Here is a 26,087-nt window from a genome sequence, read left to right as displayed (position 1 = left end):
ATAGTACTGTGCAGACCTGTGTCTGACCACACACAGCCTGAAAACAACTGCCTCCTTGGGCATGATCAGGCCCACTTGCTCAGTCATCTCAGTTAAGGAAGTACATGCATTTCATGTTTGGTCCTACTCATCAGCAACATCGCTCACATGTCTCATCTCCTATCTGTACGCTCTGTAATCCACATGCATGTGCTGTAGTGATGGAACCCATAGGTGTCACTTGCATGGATAGCACTGTCTGAAGATGTGCAAAGTTATATCTGGAAGACATATGCTTTGCTCCATCTTCACTTACTGATTTGTACACACTTCCACAAAATATCATCACACTGGAGGCAAGGTACATGAGATGCACACCCATACTGCATTCTACAATGTCTCTGATTTCACCCAGACATTCTTCTCATCTTACAATGCCAATATTAAATGGCTGAACTCACCAGTAGTGTGTGGGTCCTTAACCGCATGCACGCTAGCGGTTTTCCCGCTGTGCGCTGCGTTTTTCTAAAACTCGCGGTTCATGACGAGCTGAGCTCGTCATGAGCGTACGAGAGGCGTAACTCATGACGAGCTCAGCTCGTCATGAGCGTCGAAGGGGTTAAAGGTATCGATATCCCCCTGTGTGATGAGTAGTCATTCAGCTGTGAGACATGAAAAGAAACATGTGTTGGTATCAAACGTCAAATCACACGTGTCCGATTCATCATACAATTCATCACCATCACTTACAATGCTCTGTGACTGTACTGTTGCAGGCCATGTTGCCTACATGATTGTGTCTACTTTGCCTGTCATTCCCATAAGACCTGAGAATGCCTAGTTAGGCCAACAAGACAATGATGCTGACAAATTTGCATATACTGCTTGTGTGACATTTCTCCACCCAACATGATGTTAAACATGCTCTGTCGATGATAGCATCACTGCAGATTGCTCAAGTCTGTGTCACAACTGTTGGTGGTGTATGACACTCTGGAGATGTCCTATTTTACCGGAACAATTGTTCCTATCACATCCATTGTAACATGAAGTCTGTGTACAAGGGCAGCATACATAACTTTGCAAAACAAGGAGAAATGCATTATTACGCTTCCTTTTGTGCAGCACACATGTCAAAAAATAAGGCCTTGGATTTTTTATGTACAGTCACCCTGTTGTGTGGCCTTTAGAGCTCAGAGTGAATTTTCCCAATTCCTGCCCTTATATAGGTACAATTCTCATTGCCTTTATATAGGCATAGAAATCCATCCCTTATTTAGCCTATAGCCCATGCTACCTAAATACAGGCATGGCTACTTCCACCCGTACCAAACGTCACAACGATTTCTTGGAAAATCGGCTTAAGCAGTTAGGGAACTTCCGACCGCTTAAATATTGATTCATCCAAGAACTCATGTACTTTGCAAAGAACAACTATTCCCTAGGGGTTGTTTCCTGACGTTCATATGCCCGACTTTACGTCAAACTATGGCATTCCTAAACACCTTCAAGGTATAAATATATCTTCACTTACTCTAGCTAGACACGATTCGGAGCAGTTCGCCTATCTACTTGCCCGATGTAGCTCGCTACAGCAAGTGCCGAAGGAAGCGGACTCTTTAGCTGACGCACTGATTAAGAGGCTGCCCTTCTCCTGCCGAGAATCCAGCTCCAGTGTTTCCAAGCTCCCCTTGCGGGGTGTTGGGAAATCGAGTCCCGAGACTGAGATACCAGAACTCCTTCATTCTGACTAAGGTATGGAACTGATTAGAACCTAGAGAAACCTTTGGTAGATTCTTGGCAAAAACAACTAAATCTATGCAACACAATACTCACTTCTTCCTGCGTACTAGACTTAGGTTAGGTACATTGGGGTAGGCCTATTTTAGAAGCACCAGTTGAGTATTTTAGCCTGTATATTTATGTATACAATTTTTTATGGCTTAGAAACCATACAATGCTTTTACAGCATTATTTTATAATACTATTCTCGCTGAACGCATTATACTTTGCAGTCTACATAACGATTGTAGCAGTTCACTTCTCTTGTACGAGAAAGAAGACTGTTCAATAAACCTTTTTATTGAAAATGCCCATCTCCCTATTTCTCTACAACTCTGTTGAAATGAAGCATGCACGATTGACTGAGTGAAATACTTATCTATTGTTTCTACGACTCTGAGAGATATATTTCTTATTATTGGGAAACAAAGTTGTCATGTTTATGGGGTTGTCAGAAACTAATCCCTTTTTGTGAATTCGAGAGAGTTTCTAGTGACCTCTGAGCTTGCTGGCACTCACTATTAAGATTAGTATATTCGATAGGGACCTAGTCGACCTCAGTCCTACGTCTAATCTATAGGATATATTACTCAAATGCGCAGAGCCTATTGGGAATATAGGAACTACATTACATGGCACCCTACATTTTGTAAGGCACTAATTTAACGCTAGATACTAAAGTAACTCAGTTGTGCTGTTCTCAGAGACCCATTTTCCTGTAAAATACTCCAATAGATGTCTGGAGTGGGTAAAGGGATAAAATATCTGCCATAACTGAGTAGGACGAAAATCCTATGTATTCGTTTTTTGTTTTTCAACGTTAAAGGATACAGTGTTCCAAAATATTGTGCACCTTATCTTTGTTTCTTTGAAAACTTGCTCTGCAACTTTCCTTAAACAATGTCGAATAACGGCAACAGTACCAAGGCCGGTGGAGCTACAGACGAAAACGATGAACGAGCTCTTAATGCATCAGGGCTTAATGAAGCCGATGATGATGATGTTATAGGCATTCCAGAAAACCTAAGGAGAGCCATCACTATAAAACTTATAAGAACTGGCCTATCAGCAAGAGGTGGTAGGGTAGTTTTTGTGATAGACGCACATGAATGTCATCATACAGAGGTATTCTATTCATGGATAGTCTTCCCTGAAGCAAATCCAGTAACTACATTGTTTCACTTCTACAGAGAAGATTCACTCCAACGGAATACATTCCTTTCGAGGATGTTGAAATTCGACTAACATACCAAGAGCATGCGCTTTGCTTTAAAGGGACCCTAAATCATATACATTATGTTACCAGGCTCTGTCCACTAGGTAGACCAGGAGCAACATGGCCGGTATTAGCCAGCTATACACCACATCCTGCCATTGAAGAAATGACAAATGAGGAACTATTAGTTTAACTAAAGGAGCTAATTAAAATTCACATAAAATTGGTCCAATATGTCATGCGGACTCTTACCACCCAACTGGCAATTAGGATTCCGCAACACACCCCTTACCAAGGGAACACAAATAAAATTACACCACTGACTATACAATCGGTCATTGGTAAATTGCCCGCAAAACGGGAACAAATTCCATTCTGGATAGCTCAAAAAATTACTCAAATCGAGGCAGTATTTCCTGATACTACCCCTCATGAGAAACACAGAATTCTAACAATCTGTGTACCAATGGGGATCGCACCACATCTGGAGGACTGCGACACTTGGAGTACAGTCTTTGCTGCAATATGCACCAAAACACATGGGGCCTCATTTATGAGAAGTGACGCATCGCTGTGTGAAAGCAGCGATGCGTCACTTCTCAGTGCGCCCTCCTTGCGACATGAGTGATGCGTCATATTTATAATATGACGCATCATGTCGCAAGGAGTTACAGATACGTCAGTATTTCTGACGTATCTGCATGGCGCAAAAGTGACACATTGATGGAGTGTGTCACAAAAGTGACGCAACTTCAGCAATGTGTCCTTTCACATGGGGCAGGCCCCATGTGAAAGGGCCTGCGTCGGTCTTACGCCTGCTGTGAGGCAGGTGAAGATATTGACGCATTTGTGTCCTAGAAGTGACACAGTGAAATCTCATAGATTTCACTGCGTCACTTCTACGACCCTTTCTTGCGTCAATACCCCCCCCTTGCATACATTATACCTGCCGCAGATATAATGTGGCTCAAGGGTTTACAAAGTGACGCATCTACCTAGATGCGTCACTGTGTAAATATGGCACAACAAGGCGCATTTTTTATGCCACTGATGCATCACAAAAAGTGATGCACCAGCAGCGTAAAAGTGAAGCACAGCCTCATAAATGAGGCCCATGGTGTTCCGTCAATGGCGGTAATACCCGACATCCTGAAACAGATTCAAAATGAATACGGGGCAGAGCCTGCTTTAAATCTAGGTATGAAATTATTGAAGGATTTCAAACAGGTCTCAACAATAATATTAGCTAATATTAAAGGTGAAGCAGCATCCGTGGTGTTCCGCCAAAAGTTAAGAGAATTTGATGTAACTGAGCAACATCAGGAACTAGCCAGAATAATTGAAAAATCCTATGAAGAACTAGGTAGGGACAGTTTGGGTGGGAAACCAGTTAAACCTCAACTGTAAGAAAGTCCTGAAAAGGTCTTTATTAAAAAACACTCCTACTCCTCCTAAAATGAAGTGGGAGAACACTAAATGAACATCTAAAGAGAAGCAATCTCAATCCTGAGGTAGGTCTCCTCAAAAGGAGCCCTCTGAAAGGAAGTATAACCTCAGATATAGGGATAATTTGGGAAAACCTGATAGATATCAAGATACTGATACACATTCCTCTCGTACCTTTCAGACTTCATCACGGAAATCCGAAAGAAGAGGACGATCAGAACACAAGGAAGAACGAGTGAAGTCCAAAGATGATCAACACGTTCCAAAAAATAAGAAAACTCAATTCACCAAAAAGAAGGTAGCAGGTCTAAAAAGCAGACATGCTGAGGGTCTTGAGGACACAGCTCAAGAACGGGGAATGGGCTCAAATGATGTTGGACAGCGCAGCAGAAGTCACCATAGCTCACAAGAACTTGAAGGATCATCTGGAGACAGTGGACTTGAATGAGTACATCCAAGTTGAAACTGCAGATACCAGGGTTAGTGTCCCACATAAGTTATACGAAGTAACACTCTGGATGGAGGGGGGCATAACTAGAAAAATAAGAGCACTCTTTTGGGAGCGACTCTCTCAGGGTTCTGACATTCTTCTAGCTGAACAAGACTGGCCACCAGAATTTGTCAGGGAGTGCCCACATGGCGAAAACATTATTATGCCAGCTTTCTCCAACCATATTCCAATTAATTTAAAATACACTTATGCCAGGAAATGGGCAGTAGCCCAGGCTCCAGCATTATACACAAATCATGTAGGATGGGATAAGGATTCTCCTCAACATAAAATCCAGTTAAAAAATCAACCAACTGCACAAAGGCAGTATCCAGTTAAGCAAGAAGCTAAAAAACAATTCAGAGAGATATTAGATCAACTTGAATACTCGTCCATGCACCATCCGTTGTTTCCTGTCTCTAAACCAGACGATATCTATCGTTTAGTTTTGGATCACAGACATTTAAACTCTTGTTGCAAAACCTTTGCAGTACAAAATGCACACAGTACAGCACTAATTAATATCATTGTGCTCAAAAAATATAAAACCACATTACATATTTCCAACGGTTTCTTCTGTCAAAACATTGCACATGAAAGTAGGTATTCGACCGCTTTCTCAATTATGGGGCCCCTGGTCAATTCTGTCGTCTCCCCCAGGGATTAAAAAATAGTCCAGGGTTATTTTCAGCCAGAGTAACAGAGTTACTACAAACCTATGATGATGAGGCATTATCATATGTTGATTAAATCTATCTAACAGACTATGACTTGGATAGGCACTTGAACAGGGTGAACACCATAATATTGGGCTTTGCCTCTGAACGGCACAAATTCAATTTTAAGAAATAAAGAATTGCCTCCCTCAACGTCCTTTTCCTAGGATATGAGTTATCAAGTGAAGGCAAAAGCCTGGCAGCCAACTTTCTTGAGAAATGTGCGCTGCTCCAACCTCCAAAAACGCTGAAAAACGTAGTCAATTCTATGTTTGCTAAATTTCGGAAGTACTTACATTCTAAACTACGCAGAAAAGGTTAAACCTCTCTACGAATTATTCAAACCTGATTTTAAAACAGTTAATTGGACTAAAAAACACACAGATATTTTGCGTTCATTCCAAACTGACATGTTAACAACAAAACATTTGCATACACGCGTAAATGTACGCAACTTAGTGATCCGAATCATTCCAGGAAGATGCAGATTCACGTACTTAACCTTTAATGAAGGAGAAAAAGTACCAATAGCTTATAAATCACACTTGTACACACATGCAGAAATGTAATTTACTTCAACAGAAAAAATTCTGACAGCAGTTCAAACTGCGCTAGCAAAAGAGAGAGCCCTCGCACAAGGTAAGCGCACAATGGTTGTTACACCTGTACCTGCCTTAGAGGCAGTGACGAAAGCGAGCCTTCTGAATGCTAAAGCTTTACATCCGAGATGGATACAATGGGTTAATTCTCTTGCTGCAACAAACGTTGAATACGTTTTTGACCCATATTTGAAAAAACAAGAATTTCTACAATATGAACAAGAATGTCATCTGCCTACTGAGATTCTGCCTCCAGAGCAGTATAAATGTATCATTTATACTGACGGATCAGCACAGCCTGCTATTGGGAGTAAACAAGCTGATAGTGTTGCGTGTGAGATTGTTAAAGGTCGCTGGCGGGATGGTAAATTCCACCTATGGTCACTAATTCACAATCTCTAGGAGATTGTACAGCTCAGCGAGCTGAACCTCAAGCATACAAGATGGCGCGTGAAAATGCTGATCGCAAATTCCCCTCAGTTATAGTGTGCGATTCATATTATTGCGTTCAATCTTACAATGAATACTTGCAGAACTGGATTGAAAACAGTTTCAAAGATGCAAAAGGTGGCACAATCAAACATAAGTTGCTTTGGGAACAAGTAGTGGCACATAGGCAGTCGGCACGCTACATTCTGACCAGGGTCCTGCATTTAGCTCTCAAGCTTACAAGGAGGCCATGGCCAATATGGGCGCTGTATTGCAGTACTCTAGTCCATTCCATCCTGAGGGAAATTCAGTAGTTGAGAGAAAAAAACAGGACATAAAGCAATCTATATCAGCTAGGGTATTAAGCTCTGGTGATGGGTGGGTCAACCATCTAATAAGTGTCCAACATAGTCTTAACAATCTGCCAAGAAGTTCTCTAGAGGGTATCACTCCATATGAAATCCTTTTTGGTACTAGAATGATTGTGCTGGACCTTGATTGTCACACTTCAGTGGTAGAACAAAAACCCTTTGATATCAAAGAACGTTTGGCTATTTTGCAGGACTTAAATGAAACAAGATCCAGACAAAGTAACATACTCCTGAAGCCAACAACCACTGAAGAAAAACCATCTGTCTCAGCAAAGCCTGTCTGGATTCCAAAGATTTGGGATCTAGTCAGAGAAAAGATTGTGGACAAGAAGGAATTTGGGCCTTCTTACAGACAACCAGTACCTGTCCTAGCCTTCCACGGATCAAGAACAGTATTACTGCCGCCCCTTGCTGGTAAAAAGGAGAACAGTTTTGTGTCCATCGACCTGGTAAAACCACATCATGTGGCCGATCATAAGCAGTAGGCCAAGTGGACTCCAAAGATGTAGCAGACCCCCAAATCTGGCTACTATCCAAAACTGAGAGACTCATCACCTTTGAAGAATCTGCATATGCAACAAAGCCATGGAACTTGTACCTCTTGAGACCCAAATAACAGTTTGTCAAGAAACACCTGTCTACAATGAAATAGCATCTGACTATATAAATGTAACAAGTGATCGAGTGGTTCCAGCGTTTTCAACTAATCCTGATGCAACCGCTACAATTGACAGAACTGCCTCTGGCTATTTTATTAACTTTGATATGTTTTCCGAGGATCCCAGCAAACCTGAAACGATGCCAGCTGAAAAAACTTTTAAAGAACAAGCAACATGACTTTTTCATCAACTGGAAAAAACTGATCTGGTTTTACCATGGATTGAACTATGAATTGTGTTGGGTGTACTTTTTCTTCTACTTTGGTTGACTCTTGTATTTTCTTTGGGAATGCCGATAAATGGAAGATCAGTTAAAAAGGACACAGCAAGTAAGAACATCAACTTACTCCTCAAGCCACACAAATCATCTCATCGTGAACAAAGAGACTTGTCATCAGTGAACATCACAGCCGTTCCTATACCTGGTGGTATAGCTTGGGACAGAGCTGAATATGATATTCTTGGTCCGGCGGAGCTGTTGAAAATACCACACCAATTCAAGATTTCCTTGAGTGACTTTGTTTCATCTAGTACCTTTTCTGATGATTGGGACTTCGAGACTGTTAATAATATGATGTCGGAATTAGAAATGTCTGCAAAATTTACAAATCATGAATATTTAGAAGGTTCCTCAGATTATGAACAAATGTACAGTTATAATCACTATGGTCATCATTTCTTGCATAAAACTGGAAATCCTAGAAATGTATTAACTTATAACCAATGGGAACATTGTCCTACGCCACCAAAGGGTAGCTCAAAAACATCTTTTGGCAAATTTCCATACTTTTCAGGGTATAATGTTTTAAATCCAGAATGATTTTACTTTAAAAATGTTAATAGGACAGGAATGAAAAGTATTTTGACAAATGCAAAGCAAATTTATTCTGCGGCCTTTAATGCTCAGTTGTGCACATTAGGATTTGACTTTTGGAAAGACACCATTGAGACAAAAACTGTCTGGGGCACAAAAGACTGGCAAGTGCAGGGATTAGGAGCTTTATTTAGAGCCTGCATCATCCCAGAGCAAATAATGTTTTTGAATGACACTGTCTAACAGACATCTTGTCTTGGGTTAGATAAAAGATTTAAACAAACCGTCAATACCTACACCTACACCTGATATCAATAACACTTCAGAGGGGGAGGTCGACCTACATACTATTTTGCTTCACAACAGAACAGATCCTGATTGGAAAAAAGGGTTAATCTGGCCCACAGACACAAACACCTCTCAAGATAGATTCCTGAATAAGACACAAGGGTTCACATTCACTAGGCCAGATCCAAGATATGTTCAGAGACAGCATCCAGGCATAGTTACATCATACAGGGTAGGGAAACTGCGCCTCGAGTAGCTACACAAGCCTACACTGAAGGATGTAAAACAACTATACTTAAAGATGGCGCTGACCTAAGGGACTTTTTACAAGGACCTACTAAACCGCGTCATAAACGTTTTATATATGCCGGTATCTATGCTCTGTATAATGAAGCGTGGAAGATTACGCAAGCAGAGACTGCAGAACGAATACGAGAAATTGATCGTTTTTATTTAGAGAAATCTCTCTCTGTAGTTGACAATGGGTGAACAACTCTGTCATCCAGGATATATTCTTTGGACAGCATAGTATCCTCTGCCATAGACATAATGGAACAGGGCTTGGTCATGTTGCAACATGGTCAGTCGCAATAACGTTCTATAATGCTATTAGGCTGGATGTTACAAAACCTTCGTTCAGGCTAGGTGCCTTGGCATTTAATCAACACAACATTACTGTTTTCTGAATTTAATCTCACGAACAATCAAAACAAATTGGCACACGGGGAGCAGACTATACGGTGCTGAGCATTGAAAAACTGGAAATATTGCCATTTGCATTCGCTGAAAAAACAGCTATTGAATGGATAATACATGGTACAATCAGTCTGCCTCTTACAATTTTCCATTTTCAGTATTGCTTAAAACGTATACCAGCAAGCCTACATGAAAGGTTGGCTAAAGAATACATCAAGACATCCTGGAAATTACCTTACACACACAGATGTTGGAGTGGGGGAAAGAAGTGTTTCTTAGTGGTAATAATTGTGAAAACGCACTAAGCAGTTCTCTCCTATGTCAGGGTATAAACTTACACGGGGCCTGCGATGCTTCCTCTAACAATTTATCCTGCCACCTGCAAGGTTCACCAGCTGCAGTGATTGATCCAATTTTTGGGCAGCTTTCTAATGGAAGTTACATCATGTTGAATGATCACAGCTGCTGTGGCATGTTGCCAGGTTTACCTATCTCGGAACTGTGTCAGCCAGGGTCACTTGCTGTATGCAAGTATTGTTTCCAAAAACCAAGACAGACTGGGAGTCGCCGTTAGGGCCTTCACTGACCATCTCTTCTATACGAATTGATACTTTAAGCAGAATGAAAGCCATTCTTTTACACAAATCTGTGCCATTGACCTCAGCCAAAGAAACCTATGATCTGCAAGTCGCAAGGACTTCTGCAGAGATACACACCCTATTAACTACAAACTGCCCTGTACATTTCTCAGAAATGTTAGGTCGTATCTTAAACATGTCTGATACGAGTAGTATTGTACATGTATTTAAGAAAAAATTTTCGGGACTGTTAGCACCCTTTGAAGCAGTTCTAGGAATATTTCCTAACTTCGTGCAATCTGTGTTTGGCAGACTGCCTCTCGTTTTGGGACTCACAACAAGGATGCTATTTTTTCTCCTTCTGCTCGATATGGCTAGCCAAATCACCAGCTATACCCAAGTCAAGGTGGAGAACACTCTTCTGGCGATGAAGTGTCGTGCGCGCATAGTCTAAATTTTGGAATTAACTCATTTGAGGGAATTAAAGACCACATGGTTTATGTCATTCAGATCAATCTGGCAAGATTGCATCTTACCTGTTCTACAATGCCTGCTATGTGGAGAAGAATGCGTGAAAGACATCTATCTCACACTCCCATCAGTCATGCCAATGGATGTTGATACTTTGCTTGGACCAGTGACGGCTCATGCACTGTGTTGTCCCCAGCGGATACCAATTCTGATGACGGCATTCATTGAGATCTCACAGACCCAAAATGCTGACGGTGAGGTATGAGAGGAAAGTGGCACATAGGTACCATCCAATTCGAACATTGCTAATGCGACCAACGCTGACAGCGATGCTTCACATCTATGTGCAATTAATCTTCTTAACGAGGTAACCCAACTTTCACCTACAATGGTAGACAAATTATTTTCAGACGAGGAAGACTTGATGTTTTCTCCAAATAATAACACTGGCTTTTGATTTGGCACGCAGTGTTCTGAAAGACTCTGAATTCGACCGTCATTTTTTTCAAAACAAGTTTCTAACTTTGGAACGCTATTTTTTTCTATAATCAAACTTTTGGTTTTCCAAATTTGTATATTTTCATTTTTTTGCACAAAGTAATCTGCTTAAAGTAGACCTATTCATAGAGAACTAGAATTCTTTGAAAAACTTCCAAGAGACAATATTTGACCTTCAGCCAGTTTATATATTCTGCCATGGAGTGGTCTTGACTTTTTCTTCTGTATTTAAGAGCCATTTCATGAATGTATTTTCGTGATTCATTCGGATAGCATTTTCAAAATGTCAAACTATATGCTTTGAATGAAACATTGCTTTAAATGCGTACAGCACATATGCTTTTTCGTGTACAACCAGTACCAATGCATTTTGATGTATTTTGGGTGGGTTTTAACGCATCATATTTAGATATGTTTTAGTGGAGAGGGTGTTGTGTGGCATTTAGAGCTCCGAGTGAATTTTCCTGATTCATGCCCTTATATAGGTACAATTCACATTGCCCTTATGTAGGCATAGAAATCAATCCCTTATTTAGGCATAGCCCATGCTACCCAAATACAGGCATGGCTACTTCCACCAGTACCAAATGTCACAAAGATTTTTCTGAAAATCGGCTTAAGCAGTTAGGAAACTTCCCCTTGCTTGAATATTGATTTATCCAGGAACTCATGTACTTTGCAAAGAACAACTATTATCTAGGGGTTCTTTCCTGATGTTCATATGCCCTACTTTACGTCATACTATGGCATTCCTAAACATCTTCAAGGTATAAATATACCTTCACTTGCTCTAGCAATACACGGTGGTTTGGAGCAGTTCGACTATCTACTTGCCTGACGCAGCTCGCTACAGCAAGTGCCGAAGGAAGCCGAGTCTCCAGCCGATGCACTGATTAAGAGGCTGCCCTTCTCCTGCCTTGAATCCAGCTCCAGTGTTTCCAAGCTCCCCTTGCGGGGTGTTGGGAAATCGAGTTCTGAGACTGAGATACCAGACCTCCTTCCTTCTGACTAAGGTATGGAGCTGATTAGAACCTAGAGAAACCTTTGGTAGATTCTTGGCAAAAACAACTAAATCTATGCTACACAGTACTCACTTCTTCCCGCATACTAGACTTAGGTTAGGTACATTGGGGTAGGTGTATTTTAGAAGCACCAGTTGAGTATTATAGCCTGTACATTTATGTATGTATTTTGATATGGCTTAGAAACCATACAATGCTTTTACAGTATTATTTTATAATACTATTCTTGCTGTACTCATTATACTTTGCAGTCTGCATAACGAATGTAGCAGTTCACTTCTCTTGTACGAGAAAGAAGACTGTTCAATAAACATTTTTATTTAAAAAACACCTGTCTCTCTATTTCTCTAAAACTCTGTTGAAACGAAGCATGCACGATTAACTGAGTGAAATACTTATCTATTGTTTCTACGACTCTAAGAGATATATTTCATATTCTTGGGAAACAAAGTTGTTATGTTTATGCAGTTGTCAGAAACGAATCCCTTCTTGTGAATTCTAGAACGTTACTAGGGACCTCTAAGCTAGCTGGCACTCACTATTAAGGTTAGTTTATTCAATAGAGACCTAGTAACTTCAGTCCTACCTCTAATCTATAGGTTATATTATTCCAATGCGCAGAGCCTATTGGGAATATAGGAACTACACTACAACCCTGTCTGTACATGAACAATCTTTGCCCTGCACACACTATGGTGCAAGGGTCCCAGCGTTGGCACTACAGTGCTAAGTGTTGTGCCTGCGGAGGGGGAAATGCAAGCCTGCACACTATGCTTCTGCATATGGTGCCGCATTGCGTTTCTGATGTGGCAATGATAGGCATCAAGGCATGATGTCTAATGCCTCACTCCACCACTTTTTTGCACATATGCACCATTGTGTCACACACCACATTTTTGGATTTTTGTATGAGTGTTCATATGTCAATTTAGAGGTTGAGCTTACACACTGTAGGCCAATAATGACTCCTAGGTGGTCCAACAGGTCACCCTCACAACCCACGCAATCAGTCCGGTCCACATCGAAGAGACGCAGCGTCTGTGCTCTCACGTGCTCCCACCTGACCTTCTGCACATGGATGGGATATACAGAAAGTATACGACCCTCACTCTCAACCATCAAGGGCAGGTAAAATGTCACCAGCCAGATGAGGCCCCCCAATGCCCCCATTGACATCCTGCCCTCCATACCCATAGCCACCATCTCCCAGCACACACCTAAACCCACTACTAAGAAACAAAATGCCCAATATATGCCCCAACCACAAGTAATTATTTAAACTACCCCTTAGACAAACACCTGACAAGATTGAGGAAAAGACGCAAAAAATAGGTAAAAACAAGTACACAAAACTTCACAGAGACACTATTGACAGTTCACAGGACTCAGCAACACTCTCAAACAAAATTCTGCAGCCCACAACACCACACACCTCCAACACACTCCACAATCGGATGTATGACGTTACAACGCATACTTTTACAATGCATACCATTACAACAAAACTTTTACAACGCAAAAACTTTTACAACGCATACCTTTACAACGCAATATTTTACAACGTATATACCTTTACAACGCATACCATTACAACGTAAGTATTGGTATGTATATAATAATTTTTTTAATTTAAATTAATTAAAAATATTGTAATATAATTTAACTTTATTTAATTTTATTTAATTAATTTCATTTAAATATAATTTTATTTTATTTATAAAAAATACCCCTGTACCCCAAAAACCCAAAACTGACCCTGAACCCTAAAAATACCCCTTTACCCAAAAACTGAAAACTGACCCTGAACCCTAAAAATACCCCATTACCCCAAAAACCCAAAACTGACCCTGAACCCTAAAAATACCCCTTTACCCAAAAACTAAACCCTAAAAATACCCCTTTACCCAAAAACTGAAAACTGACCCTGAACCCTAAAAATACCCCTTTACCCAAAAAACTGAAAACTGACCCTGAACCCTAAAAATACCCCTTTACCCAAAAACTGAAAACTGACCCTGAACCCTAAAAATACCCCTTTCCCCAAAACTGAAAACTGACCCTGAACCCTAAAAATACCCCTTTACCCAAAAACTGAAAACTGACCCTGAACCCTAAAAATACCCCTTTACCCAAAAACTGAAAACTGACCCTGAACCCTAAAAATACCCCTTTACGCAAAAACTGAAAACTGACCCTGAACCCTAAAAATACCCCTTTACCCAAAAACCCAAACATATAACATTTTAAAAATAATTATATACTTACCAATACTTACGTTGTAATGGTATGCGTTGTAAAGGTATCTGTGTTGTAAAAACATGCGTTGTAAAGGTATGCGTTGTAAAAGTTTTTGCGTTGTAAAAGTTTTGTTGTAATGGTAGTGCGTTGTAAAAATTGCGTGGTAAACGTTGCATACCTCCACAATCACCAGCAATGTGCTCAAAAGAATAGCAATAGAGTTTCCATTGTGATACTGAAAAAAACATTGCGTTAACATTAATGCGGCCAGATTTTGCACGCAAGTTGTTACACAGATAAACAATATTAGATGTAATTTAATCTCAGACCCCAAATGACACCCTATAAAGCATATTTTACCCCATATGACACCCTAAAAAGCATATCTGACCGCATATGACACCCTAATAAGCATATTTGACCCCATATGACACCCTATAAAGCATATCTGACCCCAAATGACACCCTAAAAAGCATATTTTACCCCATATGACACCCTAGAAAGCACATTTTACCCCAAACGACACCCTAAATAGCATACCCGATCCCAGATGACACCTCAGAAAGCATATTTCACCCATATGACACCCTAAAAAGCATACTTTACCCCAATTGACAGCTTAAAAGCATATTTTACCCCATATGACACCCTTAAATAGCATATTGTACCCCCACTGACACCCTAAAAAGGCTATCTGACCCCAAAATGACACCCTAAAAAGCATTTTGCACCCCATATGAAACCCTATTAAGCGTATCTGACCCCAAATGACACCCTAAAAAGCATATTTACACCAAATGACACCCTAAAAAGCATATCTGACCCCAAAGGACACCATAATAAACATATCTGACCCCAAATGACACCCGTAAAAGCATCTCAAACCATACTTGGCTTTCTGTAGAACATTGGGTGGGGACCCCTCAAACTTGTGTCAATCTATTCACCTCCATCGATGCTCACAGCGACCATGGAGCATGCCAACGACCTCCTCACCTCCCTCCCCCTGGGCGCCACAATAGACAGGGGAGATTTTAAGGCAGTTCCTAACCACCACCTCAAAACGACAGGTCCCCATCCGCCTCCAGAATTGCTCACTCTAAACAACTAACTGACTCCCTGGGACTGTGTGACGGTTGGAGAATTTGGCACCCTCACATCAGACAGTTTACTCAAACATCCACGGCACACAATTCTCAGGCGCGCATAGACACCATATTCATCCCATCCACTGACTGCCAGGAGATCCAGGACATTGGTATCCTTCCTAGAGGTATCTCTGACCACTCACCACTGCTCCTTGCCATCGGGCCTGGATCTTCGACGCACCCAATCTGGAGGATGAATGCCTGGTTCCTCCATGAGAAAGACTTTAGAAAGGCAGTGGGGACAGAACTTTCTCGTCAACACCAACTCTGTTCCTTCCCCAGGTACCCTTTGGGAAGCACGCAAAGCCACCATCTGAGGCTTCGCCAAGGCTCAACTCAAACGTCATCAACAGGCCCAGACACACCAGAGCACTCACCTTGAGGAATCCCCTTCAGATGACTGCGACGACAACCAAGAGAGACAACTCACATGCCTTCGGGGCCAGATCAAGCAGCTCTCCCTGGACGCTGCCAAGCTCCTCTGGAGATCTTCCATAGCTAGGGTGTACGGTTGGGGGGACAAGAATGGGAAGATACTTCATAGGTTGGCTACATGCCCACGAGCCAACCGCATTATCCCGGAGATCGTGGACCTGGATGGTCTAACGCATCGATCCCCTTTGATAATGGCTCGTGCCTTTGCTTCCTACTACCACCAGCTCTACTCGGCGCTGAGCCCCTTTTACAACTTTTACAACGCACACCATTACAACGCATTGCGCCGGGGGGGCACTCTAGGATAGGGAATAGGTTTAATTTACTATCCAACACCTTCCCTACTATCCACGGGGACTGGAGTTGGAATAGTAAATTAAACTATTCACTATCCAGCACCCCAAAACACTATGCGTTGTAAAGGCATGCGTTGTAAAAACAGCGTTGTAAAGGCATGCGTGGTAAAAGCATGCGTTGTAATGTCATACATCCCTTAAATTTGGGTTTCCTGCTGAATGTCTGTATCTTGTAAGATTTCTTTCTTGGGGTTGTGTGACGCGAGATTAATCATTTAACTGTTCAGGAATCTTCATTCCTATTGTAATGTGCTGAACTGTTGGTTTTTGTTTTCATGACTAAAATCAATAAAATTGTTTATCAAACAAAAGCATCTCAAACCACAAAACACACCCTCAAAATTACAATTGTACAATACTTCCCGCAAAATGTTTGACTTTCACTTCTCAGAGAGATGTACTTTTTGCAGAGGATAAACATGCACACACTGTATGTGTGTTGTGTTGTTTTATTGCCCAAAATATGCTTAGGTGCATTTTGAACATAAATTTCAAAAAGGACTGTCATATTGTGACATGCTCAGGTGAAGAAATGTTTATGTTTTGGTTCCTTTGGGCAGTTCTTGCAGCTGAAACTATGGGGTGTGCAACACCAGCCTCATCTTCTTCATCATCCTCATCATCGTCTGGTGCATCTGGCACTTGGGTCCAAGGGGCATTGGTGCATACACATATATTGTGCAATACACAACATGCTATGATTATCTTGCACACTATTTCCGGGCTGTACAATAGTCTGCCACCTGTGATGTCAAGACACCAGAAATGTGACTTTAGCACACCAAAAATGTGCTCCACAATGACCTTGGTGCTTTAAAGGGCCACATTATACTGCCTCTGGGCTTGGATGTTTGTGGCTCGGAGGGGTGTCATCAGCCATGGGGAGAGTGCATATCCGTGATCACCTGAAATATGTAATGGAGAGATGGGTCCATAGGATGTTGCACATGCTGTGTTTGCAGTGTTTATATATTGGAGTGTGTGATTTGTGCAACTTTGGAATTCAGGTTAGCAATGTGTAGCTTCAGACAACTGACCAGCATCAATGGGAATGACATTGCCTCACAGCTGCCCGTCCCTACCCATAGCCTATTTTATTGTGTGCGCTGCGCGGTTGCATCACTGGCACTCCAACGGCGTGACAATGGCAATCCCGTCTGCGAGCCAAATGAAAACAGCAGCAGGGACCCTGGATCTCCTATCGTCTAGCTCTATGACTCAACTGCCATCCTCAAAGTCAATGCCAGGAGAAAGTACAACTGCCAATAGGCCACAACAGACACAACTCACATCCATTTCTCCTGCTGCCTCTGCCACCAGACCTTCACCACCACCCAACACCTGCAATTCCAGATACAGACCAGCCACAAAGGAGAACTCCATGGCACCATGGCATGCAGAGCCTCCGGAAGCAATGCCTGCTTCGCCCACACCATCAACATCATCACATACCACACCATCCACTCATGGAATACGTACTCTTTTCTGACCTGAGCTTTCACCTCACAAACCACAACAACTCCAACTCCAGTACCCTATGGCCAAAGCTCCAAACATCGGACTGAACCAACTCTTCACCACACTGACCCTGAGGCAGGACACACCCTCAACCCCATTTTGCATGTGGAAACAGCGTCCACTTCATTCACACCACTCAAGCCCCATGGAGTGACCATTACTGTGTTCACTTTCTCGCCGAGAAACCCAAGCTACCCAATCCCACAGCCCACACCACACAAAGGAACTGGAGCTGAGTCACTGAGGAGCCGCTCCACTCCACCATAAACGGCAACACCCACACCGCTTCAGCCAACACCAACGGTGCTGCCCAGGACTTTCACACATGGATCCCCAACTGCGCATACAAACTTGCCCCGCTATGTAACTCCAACATACAGCATGCAAGAATAGCCGCCTCTGTCACCAGCGACCTCCAAGATGCCAGATGCATCTGCAGACGCCTGGAAAATAACCAGAGCAACATCAAGACATCTAAAAGACTTCACCACCTACAAGGACACCCAGCTCATACTCTCCCTCACCAAGGTGCCCACACCCATCAGACTGGGCTTCTAGGAAGGATTGCAAGAAGTTGCAACATGGATGATCAACAGCTGGCTGGTACTCAACTCAGAAGAGACATATGTCCTCATCCTCTTAACTACCCCATCAGCATGTGACAATACCTGGTGGGCCACTGACTTTGGCAGGTCCCCACATCAATGAAGCGAAGTACCTAAGCATCGTACTCGGCTGCTCCCTCTCCATGAACCAACAGGTCTGCGCCGTCGCCTCCAGCAGCTTCGACACCCTCTGCATCCTCCTTGAGACCTTCAAATGGATCCCCCCGACTCAAGAAAGACAGCCACTCATGCAGTCCTTACCATCAGACTGGACTATGGAAACGCCCTATATGCCCACATAGACACGTCTGTGCTCTGCAAGCTCCTGACTATACAGAACACCGCCATCAGGCTTGGTCTTCTGTTCATATTTTCCTCATAGGTCCAGGCCTTCCATTGCAACTACTTGGTTCCCACCTCTCCCAGCATTTGCTAATGTGTGGTGCAGGGGCTGTGCCTGTGGGGATAGTTTGTCTACAAGGCTACCCCCAGTAACCGCAGTCACTTGGGTTGTTGTTTATGGAAGGTGGACATTTTACTAGGCATGTTGGGTGAAATTTGCTGCTTGTGCATTCTCACATTTGTGAGTACCATGATTGTGGACTTGAGGTGTGTGGTGTGTTCAGTTAGTACTTACCAACAAGCAGTGCATTTCCATATGTGCCATCCTGAAACCGCTGGTTGATCATGGACTAGCAGAAGATGTAGGGATCATGCACACTACACTCCCTGGGAACTTGGCTACAACATTGGTGAACAAGCCCCAGTGGTCCACAATTGCCCGCACATTGATGGAATGTCTGTACTTCCTGTTGCAGTATATGTGTGCCGTGTCTGCAGGGGGCACAAGTAGAATATGTGTGGAGTCAATTGCCCCCAACACCTGCGGTAAGCCAGCAATGGCATAAAAGCCTTGCTTGGTCTCAAGCTGTTCCTGCACAGTATTTGGGAAGCGTAGGTGCTCGTGTGTCAGGCTGATGATGCCATCCAAGTCAATTGGGAGGAACCATGATAGGGCTGACTGTGAGAGTCCCCCAACTCTGGCAGTTGCTGGTTGGAAGGTACCAGAGGCCAACATGTGCAGCACTGCCAGAAGGTTTGGCTGCAGAGGGATGTTGGTTCCCCGCTCTGTTTGTGCCTGCAGCCTGGGGGCTACCCGGGTTAGGATTCGGAGGATGGATGACCTTTTGAGCTTGTAATGGGCAATCACATCCTCTGGCGTTAAGTCTGTGAGGGTGATGCGTGGGCGACGGACCCGCTATCTTTTTCGGCGCTGCCTCCGTGGTGGTCCTGGGGACAGTGGCAGTGGTGGTGGTTGTTGTGGCCTTCTTGGTGCTCCAATCTGCATGAGTAGTACCTCCATGGCGTCAGTGGGTCTTCAAATGAGGCTCTGGGCTAGTCTCCCTTATGTACTGGTCTTTATCACCATTTTTTAGACCACCTTTTTTATGGTCCTAAGTCCCAGCCGCTAACAGGCTTTAGCGGCTGTTTTCTGAAACGTATTGGGTTCCCGGGCGATCATTGTAAATATCGCGTAGTGGGGTTAGCGTGCATGTTTGCATGGGAACACCTACCTTGCCTCTCAATAGCGATAGTTATCGCTAACATGCGTGGCGATGGTGAAACCAGACGGTTTCGCCTGAATTCTGGCGCTAACAGCTGTTAGCGACAGCTTGTGAATACGGCAATAAAAATATATGTAGCAACTGTGGGGCATATGTACAAGGAGTTAACGCGGTGTTAACTCCTTGTACATATGCCCCAAAGTTGCTACATATATTCAACTTCCTAACTTAAACCCAAATGGACCCTACCTTTATATGGTCTAGGAAGTGAGTTGGAGTGCACCAGTCAATCCTGAAATTTCAAGATGGCTGTAGGAAGAGAGCTGTGCATGCGAAACGTAAATATTTATCAAACAAATATATTTAATGTAAATGTAAAACCAAAAAATGATAATTAACAAAAAGTTCCAAATTTTGCACATGCATAATTGTGCATGCACAGTTTTAAGAAAACACGAGTACTTTAATATGGTATATAATATCATACATTTTAGCACATACATTATATGAGATTATGCATATGTCACTTAGAAGATTTATAACAACTAGTACTTCAAAATGTACTTGTCATATTGAAAGCATTGTCCACAACACGTATTTTTGTAATCCAATTTAATGATACTCATTTTACCAACCTTACAGTTTGGAACGACAAAATGGCGTTGGCAGATTTAAACTGGTGAGGTTCGTTTGGTCATCGTCACAGGGCCAATTTGCAGCCATTTTACAGTGTGACTCGGCCCTCACACGAAAAAATACGATAAGTCACCTCATGCATTAGGGCTACTTACCTTATACGTTTGTTTTTTTACTTAGCAACGCGGCGCATCTGCTAGAAAACAGCTACAGTGTCCCTTTTCCTCAGACAACAGGATTTCGTAAAGGATGATAGAACATTTAGAATGAATGGTGGAAGGAAAACCATAAGACACCCCACTTAACAAATATTATACTACGAACGAGTTAGTTACAGGGAAGCCAAGGCTTCTTTATTTGAAAAAACAACACCAGGTTAAGTGTCAAGCCGAACATAGGGGCATATTACCAACGTTAAGCGATATTTATCGCTAACGATGCTTAGCAACAAATTTTTTAACGCTAAGCATCGTCAGAAATTAGCGCAGATAAACCTTGCTATTATCAAGGTTTATCGCAAATGCGATAAAAAACGGCCGCAATGCATGAATATCGCTGAAAAGTCCGCGATATTCATGCATTACCGAGCTAATGCTCTTAGCCATGTTATCCACCTCCCATTGGATAACATGGCTAAGAACTGCTCAGGGCAGGTGTTAGTTTTTGGAGATATTCGCGCTTAGCGCGAATATCTCCAAAAGTTGGTAATAGGAGATAGCGATGTTAGCGACTGTTTCCAGTCGCTAACATCTTGGCACGCCCACTTTGCATGTCATTAGTGATAAATATCACTGACATGCAAAGTGGGGCCCAAGATGGTCGCTATCTCCTACTAGCTGTCGCTAACTGGTGTTAGCGACAGCTAGGTAATAGGGAGATAATTTTATCTCCGCTTTCTTGGCTTTTAAAGCCAAAAAAGCGGAGATAAACCCCCTTGATAATATGCCCCATAATGTAGCAAAAAAAATGGCGCTAAATATGCAGCCTATTGCAAGAAGTTCAAAATACCCCCATGTAAGTAGCAGGGTTTACCTCCCCGACGCGTCTGTTGTACACCCTTCTGTACTGACACTCGAAACCTGAGATATGCTAGTTATCTTCTGAGGTTGAGAGTGGTCCTTATCAGCGGAAAATATGAAGCACCTACCGCTACTCTGGCAGACACTGAGGTTATTTTCGTCAAGACATGATTTTAAAGCGAATTTTGAAAATTAGAATCCAAACGGTAGCTGCTGACCAAAGTAAGAAAACAGTGCAAAATAAATTACTTTCCACCAGGGCTGGATGAACCGGTTTACCATGGACCACATGGTGCAAAACTGCAAATGGTGCAGCTGAACCTTTAAATAATGTGGAAGTATACACACATAAGCATTATTTTCCATCCTACTGTAAGTTTGTTTCCTTTCGAAAAATAACATTTTAATTACTGTTTATTATTGTTTATATTTTGATTTTCATATATGTGGGGGCACCAGAATCTTCCACTCACTCGCTGTTATTCAATAAAATAAAGCACTTGCTTCCAACGCTCTTAGGAAATTTTTTTTTTTTTATTGTTTTAGTCTGTAATGAAAATGGTGAACAGACTGTCAATTGTAAAGTGCAATAAGTCAGATATTCTGAGTGACTCTTCATAGTCTCCTTGAAGGACCAGTGCATTCGGATCTGACACTATTCCGAGGATACAATCTGCTTGGACGAAAACATTGCATGATAGGAGGGAAGGTACAGCCAGAGACAGCGACTCCTATATGAAAATATGTCAGACGTGCTGTGCATCCGTAGTCATGCCCACTGCCAGGCAGAATTGATCACCAACTATTAGGCATTCAGCATTAAACACAGCATGTACATTGAAAAGGAGATCCACCCCAGAGGGAGAGCACTCTGGTCCCTTATAAGCAGTGGTGTACCACATGCCCCCGCAGCCCTCGCGGTGTGGGGGCCCCCAAGCTGCGAGGGGACACCTCAGCACATTTCTCTGGCCGTAGATCTCCTGATTGAGTCCAGAGGGGACCCCATATGCCTTGTAGGGGGCCTCCCTCAAGTTTCATTACACAAGTTCTTATAAGTCGATCTCGGCTTATGTGCCCACCCCATTAGCATTATATAGGCACCCAATACTGGGCACACTCCACTCAAAAGTACACAAGTATTTTGCTTGTGTACATTTGAGTGGTGTATTCAGATCGTTCTGATGGGTATCCATTAGGAAGACTCCTCCCCAGGAAGGGAACACCGTTCCATCACCCACCCACCCCCACCACAAGCGATTGATTTCCATCTGATGTGCCTGTGAAGACAAAAGACTGGCACGTAGCCACACAGCTCCTTGGCACACATCCTAAGTTCTCCAGTGTGAGAGATTTCCTTTTTGTAAGGAGCATCCGGGATTGAACATTGGAAGCTGGCAGCCAATCACAATTGTGACCTCTACAAGCTTTATCTACTATTACAGGTCACTCTAGGGGCATTCTGTGCTTTTTCCTCAGTGTCCTCTAGTTTGCTGATGGTCCACACCCCAGTTGCCATCCACAGCCCAACCCCAAGGGCTGGTGCTTGGCAAAATAGGTAGAGCAGCTGGAGAATAATCAGCACCTTACCTTACTAATGGGGCAGGAAGGCTTAAATATACCTCTGCTCTACTTCAGATTCCTCCATGGAGGCAGCAGTTTCGGACGTAGGCATGGTTCTCCCCTTACTTTTCTGTATTGGTCTGTAATCTCCACTGTCACAGAGTAGGCCATTTCATAGTAAACAAAGAGGATCGTTTTGTTTTTGCTTTTCTACGTTTCATTGGTTGTTTGAGCTTCCCCTTCTGCAAAGCATGGGGTTGCTGGGAGGAGTTTTCAGATCAAGCAATATTATAGAGCAATGTAATAATCCAGTGCCCAGCAAAGTTACAAGAATGTTCCGAAAGAGTTGCAAATTGTAGTCTTTTTCTTACAGACCTTCTGAACACAATATAAAATGGACTCTTGCAAGTCAAGCCAAATCATACATCTGTTGTATATTTGATATCAAGGAGGCTCTCATCATTAGAATTTTAATTCGGCCGGGTCCCCACTTGGTCACAGATCTGTCAGTAATCAGAAAATGGCATTGAAACAGGTCCTTACTGGGCCCTACATCCATGTCCTTTAACATTACTTGTAGGAATGAATTAACTTTACTGTATGTGGTTATTAAAAACCTTTACAATGTACAAAACATTAACAAAACAGTCATTATTATGACTAAACGGATTTCCAGTGATATAAGAACAATTGATGACAATATACATAAAATGTCTATGATTCTTCAAATACCTGCAAGTCCTATCAACGGTCTGATTACGTTTAACCAGATCTAAGAAGAGGGTTGAACAGTGATTGTAACACCTGTTTGCTCTTGTTAATCATAAATACACTGCTCACGAAAGAATCTAATCAAGTTTGTGAATAAATATTTAAAGTACCGACGATTATTCAGAATCTCCAAGAATCATAAATGTAGTAGCTGTTTGGTCTTTCCACAAGGAAGTGATGCAATAAATTCAAAGCAAAGATCTTAAAAAGCAAGCTCAAATAAACTAAAATTAAAACTAATCTATATACAAAGTCCTTCCAGGTCTAACACTGGTGTATTTACCTTTAACAATTCTGAGAGGGGGCCTATGCATGGAATAGCGGTTCGTTATTTGTCATGTTATGCTTCCTCTTTCATCCTAGAGGGTAAGGATTCCCAAAAACAGTGTTTGGGGCTGTATTTTTAGGCAATATCGACCTTCAGCTCATATCGAATTGCTGTGCCTAACTTATTTACCATTCATACTGTTAAACTCAGTTAAGTACCTTCAAGAAATTTGGAATCCTACTTGTTGGTATCGCCATAGGATAGCGCGCCTTTCTCCTTGGGTGCAGTCTCAAAACCGCCCACTTTGCTTGGGAGATCTGCCAGGACCGCCCCCTTACAGCCGAGTCAGCGCTGTTTAGAGTCCCGCCATCTTGGGTGAGGAGCGAGGTGAGGGATAGCACACTAGTGCGAAGCCCCTCCCGCCCTCGCCAGTATAAAAATGGAGCACCCACCCCGGAGGCGCAGCGGACGGGCGCAGCGGGCGCGCCGGCGGCGCGCCAAAGGCGCGCCAAAGGCATGCCAGTCTGCGTCCGTCCGCGCCCACACGGGCCCAGGGGCCACAACCCCTACCCCTTCACCAAGAATCCCTGGACGATACAGCTCTGCTGAACTATGCGAGCTAAGACCAGCTGCCAAGACAGTATGTAATCATCTTTTTCACCCTTTGAAATTGCCTACTCAATGTCCGCACTGCCATTTTTATCTCAAAGCCACTTCTCTTACAAGAACCCAGCATATGTTTAGGATGTTTCTTCTTAATTGTAGATCGTTACCTAAGCATCAAACGGAACTTTCTTTGCTATTGGACGAGCTTACTCCAGACATAATATTTCTTACGGAGACTTGGTTAACCACGTCTTCTGAGCCTGACATAATACAAGCCCTCCCACAAGGGTACCAAATAGCAAGATTAGACCGCTCATCTGGGAAAGGTGGCGGCTTAGCAATCATATTTAAAGACTGTTATTCCTGTCGCTGTCTTCCTAGCCCCTTTTTAGACTGTGAAAGTATGGCCTTCAGTCTGGAACTTTCGCCGAACACCAATTTTTCTGGAGCACTGATCTACCGCCCTCCGGGCTCGCCCAGACAGTTTGTAAACTCCTTACCCTCAGCTGTGGCAGAGACAGCCTCCGTGTCTGCCAATTACACATTACTGGGCGATCTAAATATGCAGTTTGAGGACCTAGGTGACCATTTGGCCCAAGAGCTCATTGCGGACTTGTCCGCTCTGCAGCTTTCACAGCTTGTTAGATCATCCACACACGTGAAAGGTCATCTGTTGGACACCATATTTAGTAACTGTTCAAATTTAGAGGCCAAACCTCCGACCGTGCTCTCATGGACAGACCACTGCCTAGTCCCTCTAAATTGGTACACACATAAACCCCCCGTTTTGAACCCACGAGCACGATTCGCCCGAAACTGGTCCAAACTTCCTTCAGACAAATGGACCGATGAGCTACAAGCCACTATCCCACTGATCAGTGCAGATCCATTGTTAGCCAATGAAGAATTCAATAAATGGATAACGACATCATTGAATACCATACTTCCATCTAAGATAATTCAGGCAAAGAGATCTAGGACCTCAGCCCTTGGTACTCGGAGGAACTCAGAGATGTCAAACGTAAATGCAAAAGGCTAGAAAGAAAATGGCGTCTAGACTACACTAATCTGGACAAAATTTTGTACAGGAAATCTATCAGGGATTACAAAATAGAAATAAAGAAGGCACAGACTCACTATTATTCACAAAAGATCCTTGAAGCCAGCTCCAGCTCGAAGGAGATTTACCAGACAGTAAAAGGCCTCACTCAACTTCCCCAGGCCCCCATAAATAGTGATGACCCACAAGCCCAATGTAACAGCTTAGCTGACTTCTTCCACAATAAAGTGAATCTTATCTACTCAGC

This window comes from Lissotriton helveticus, chromosome 3_1 (genome assembly GCF_964261635.1).
Source record: "Lissotriton helveticus chromosome 3_1, aLisHel1.1, whole genome shotgun sequence".
Lineage (NCBI taxonomy): Eukaryota > Metazoa > Chordata > Amphibia > Caudata > Salamandridae > Lissotriton > Lissotriton helveticus.
Note: the sequence above shows the minus strand (reverse complement) of the source record.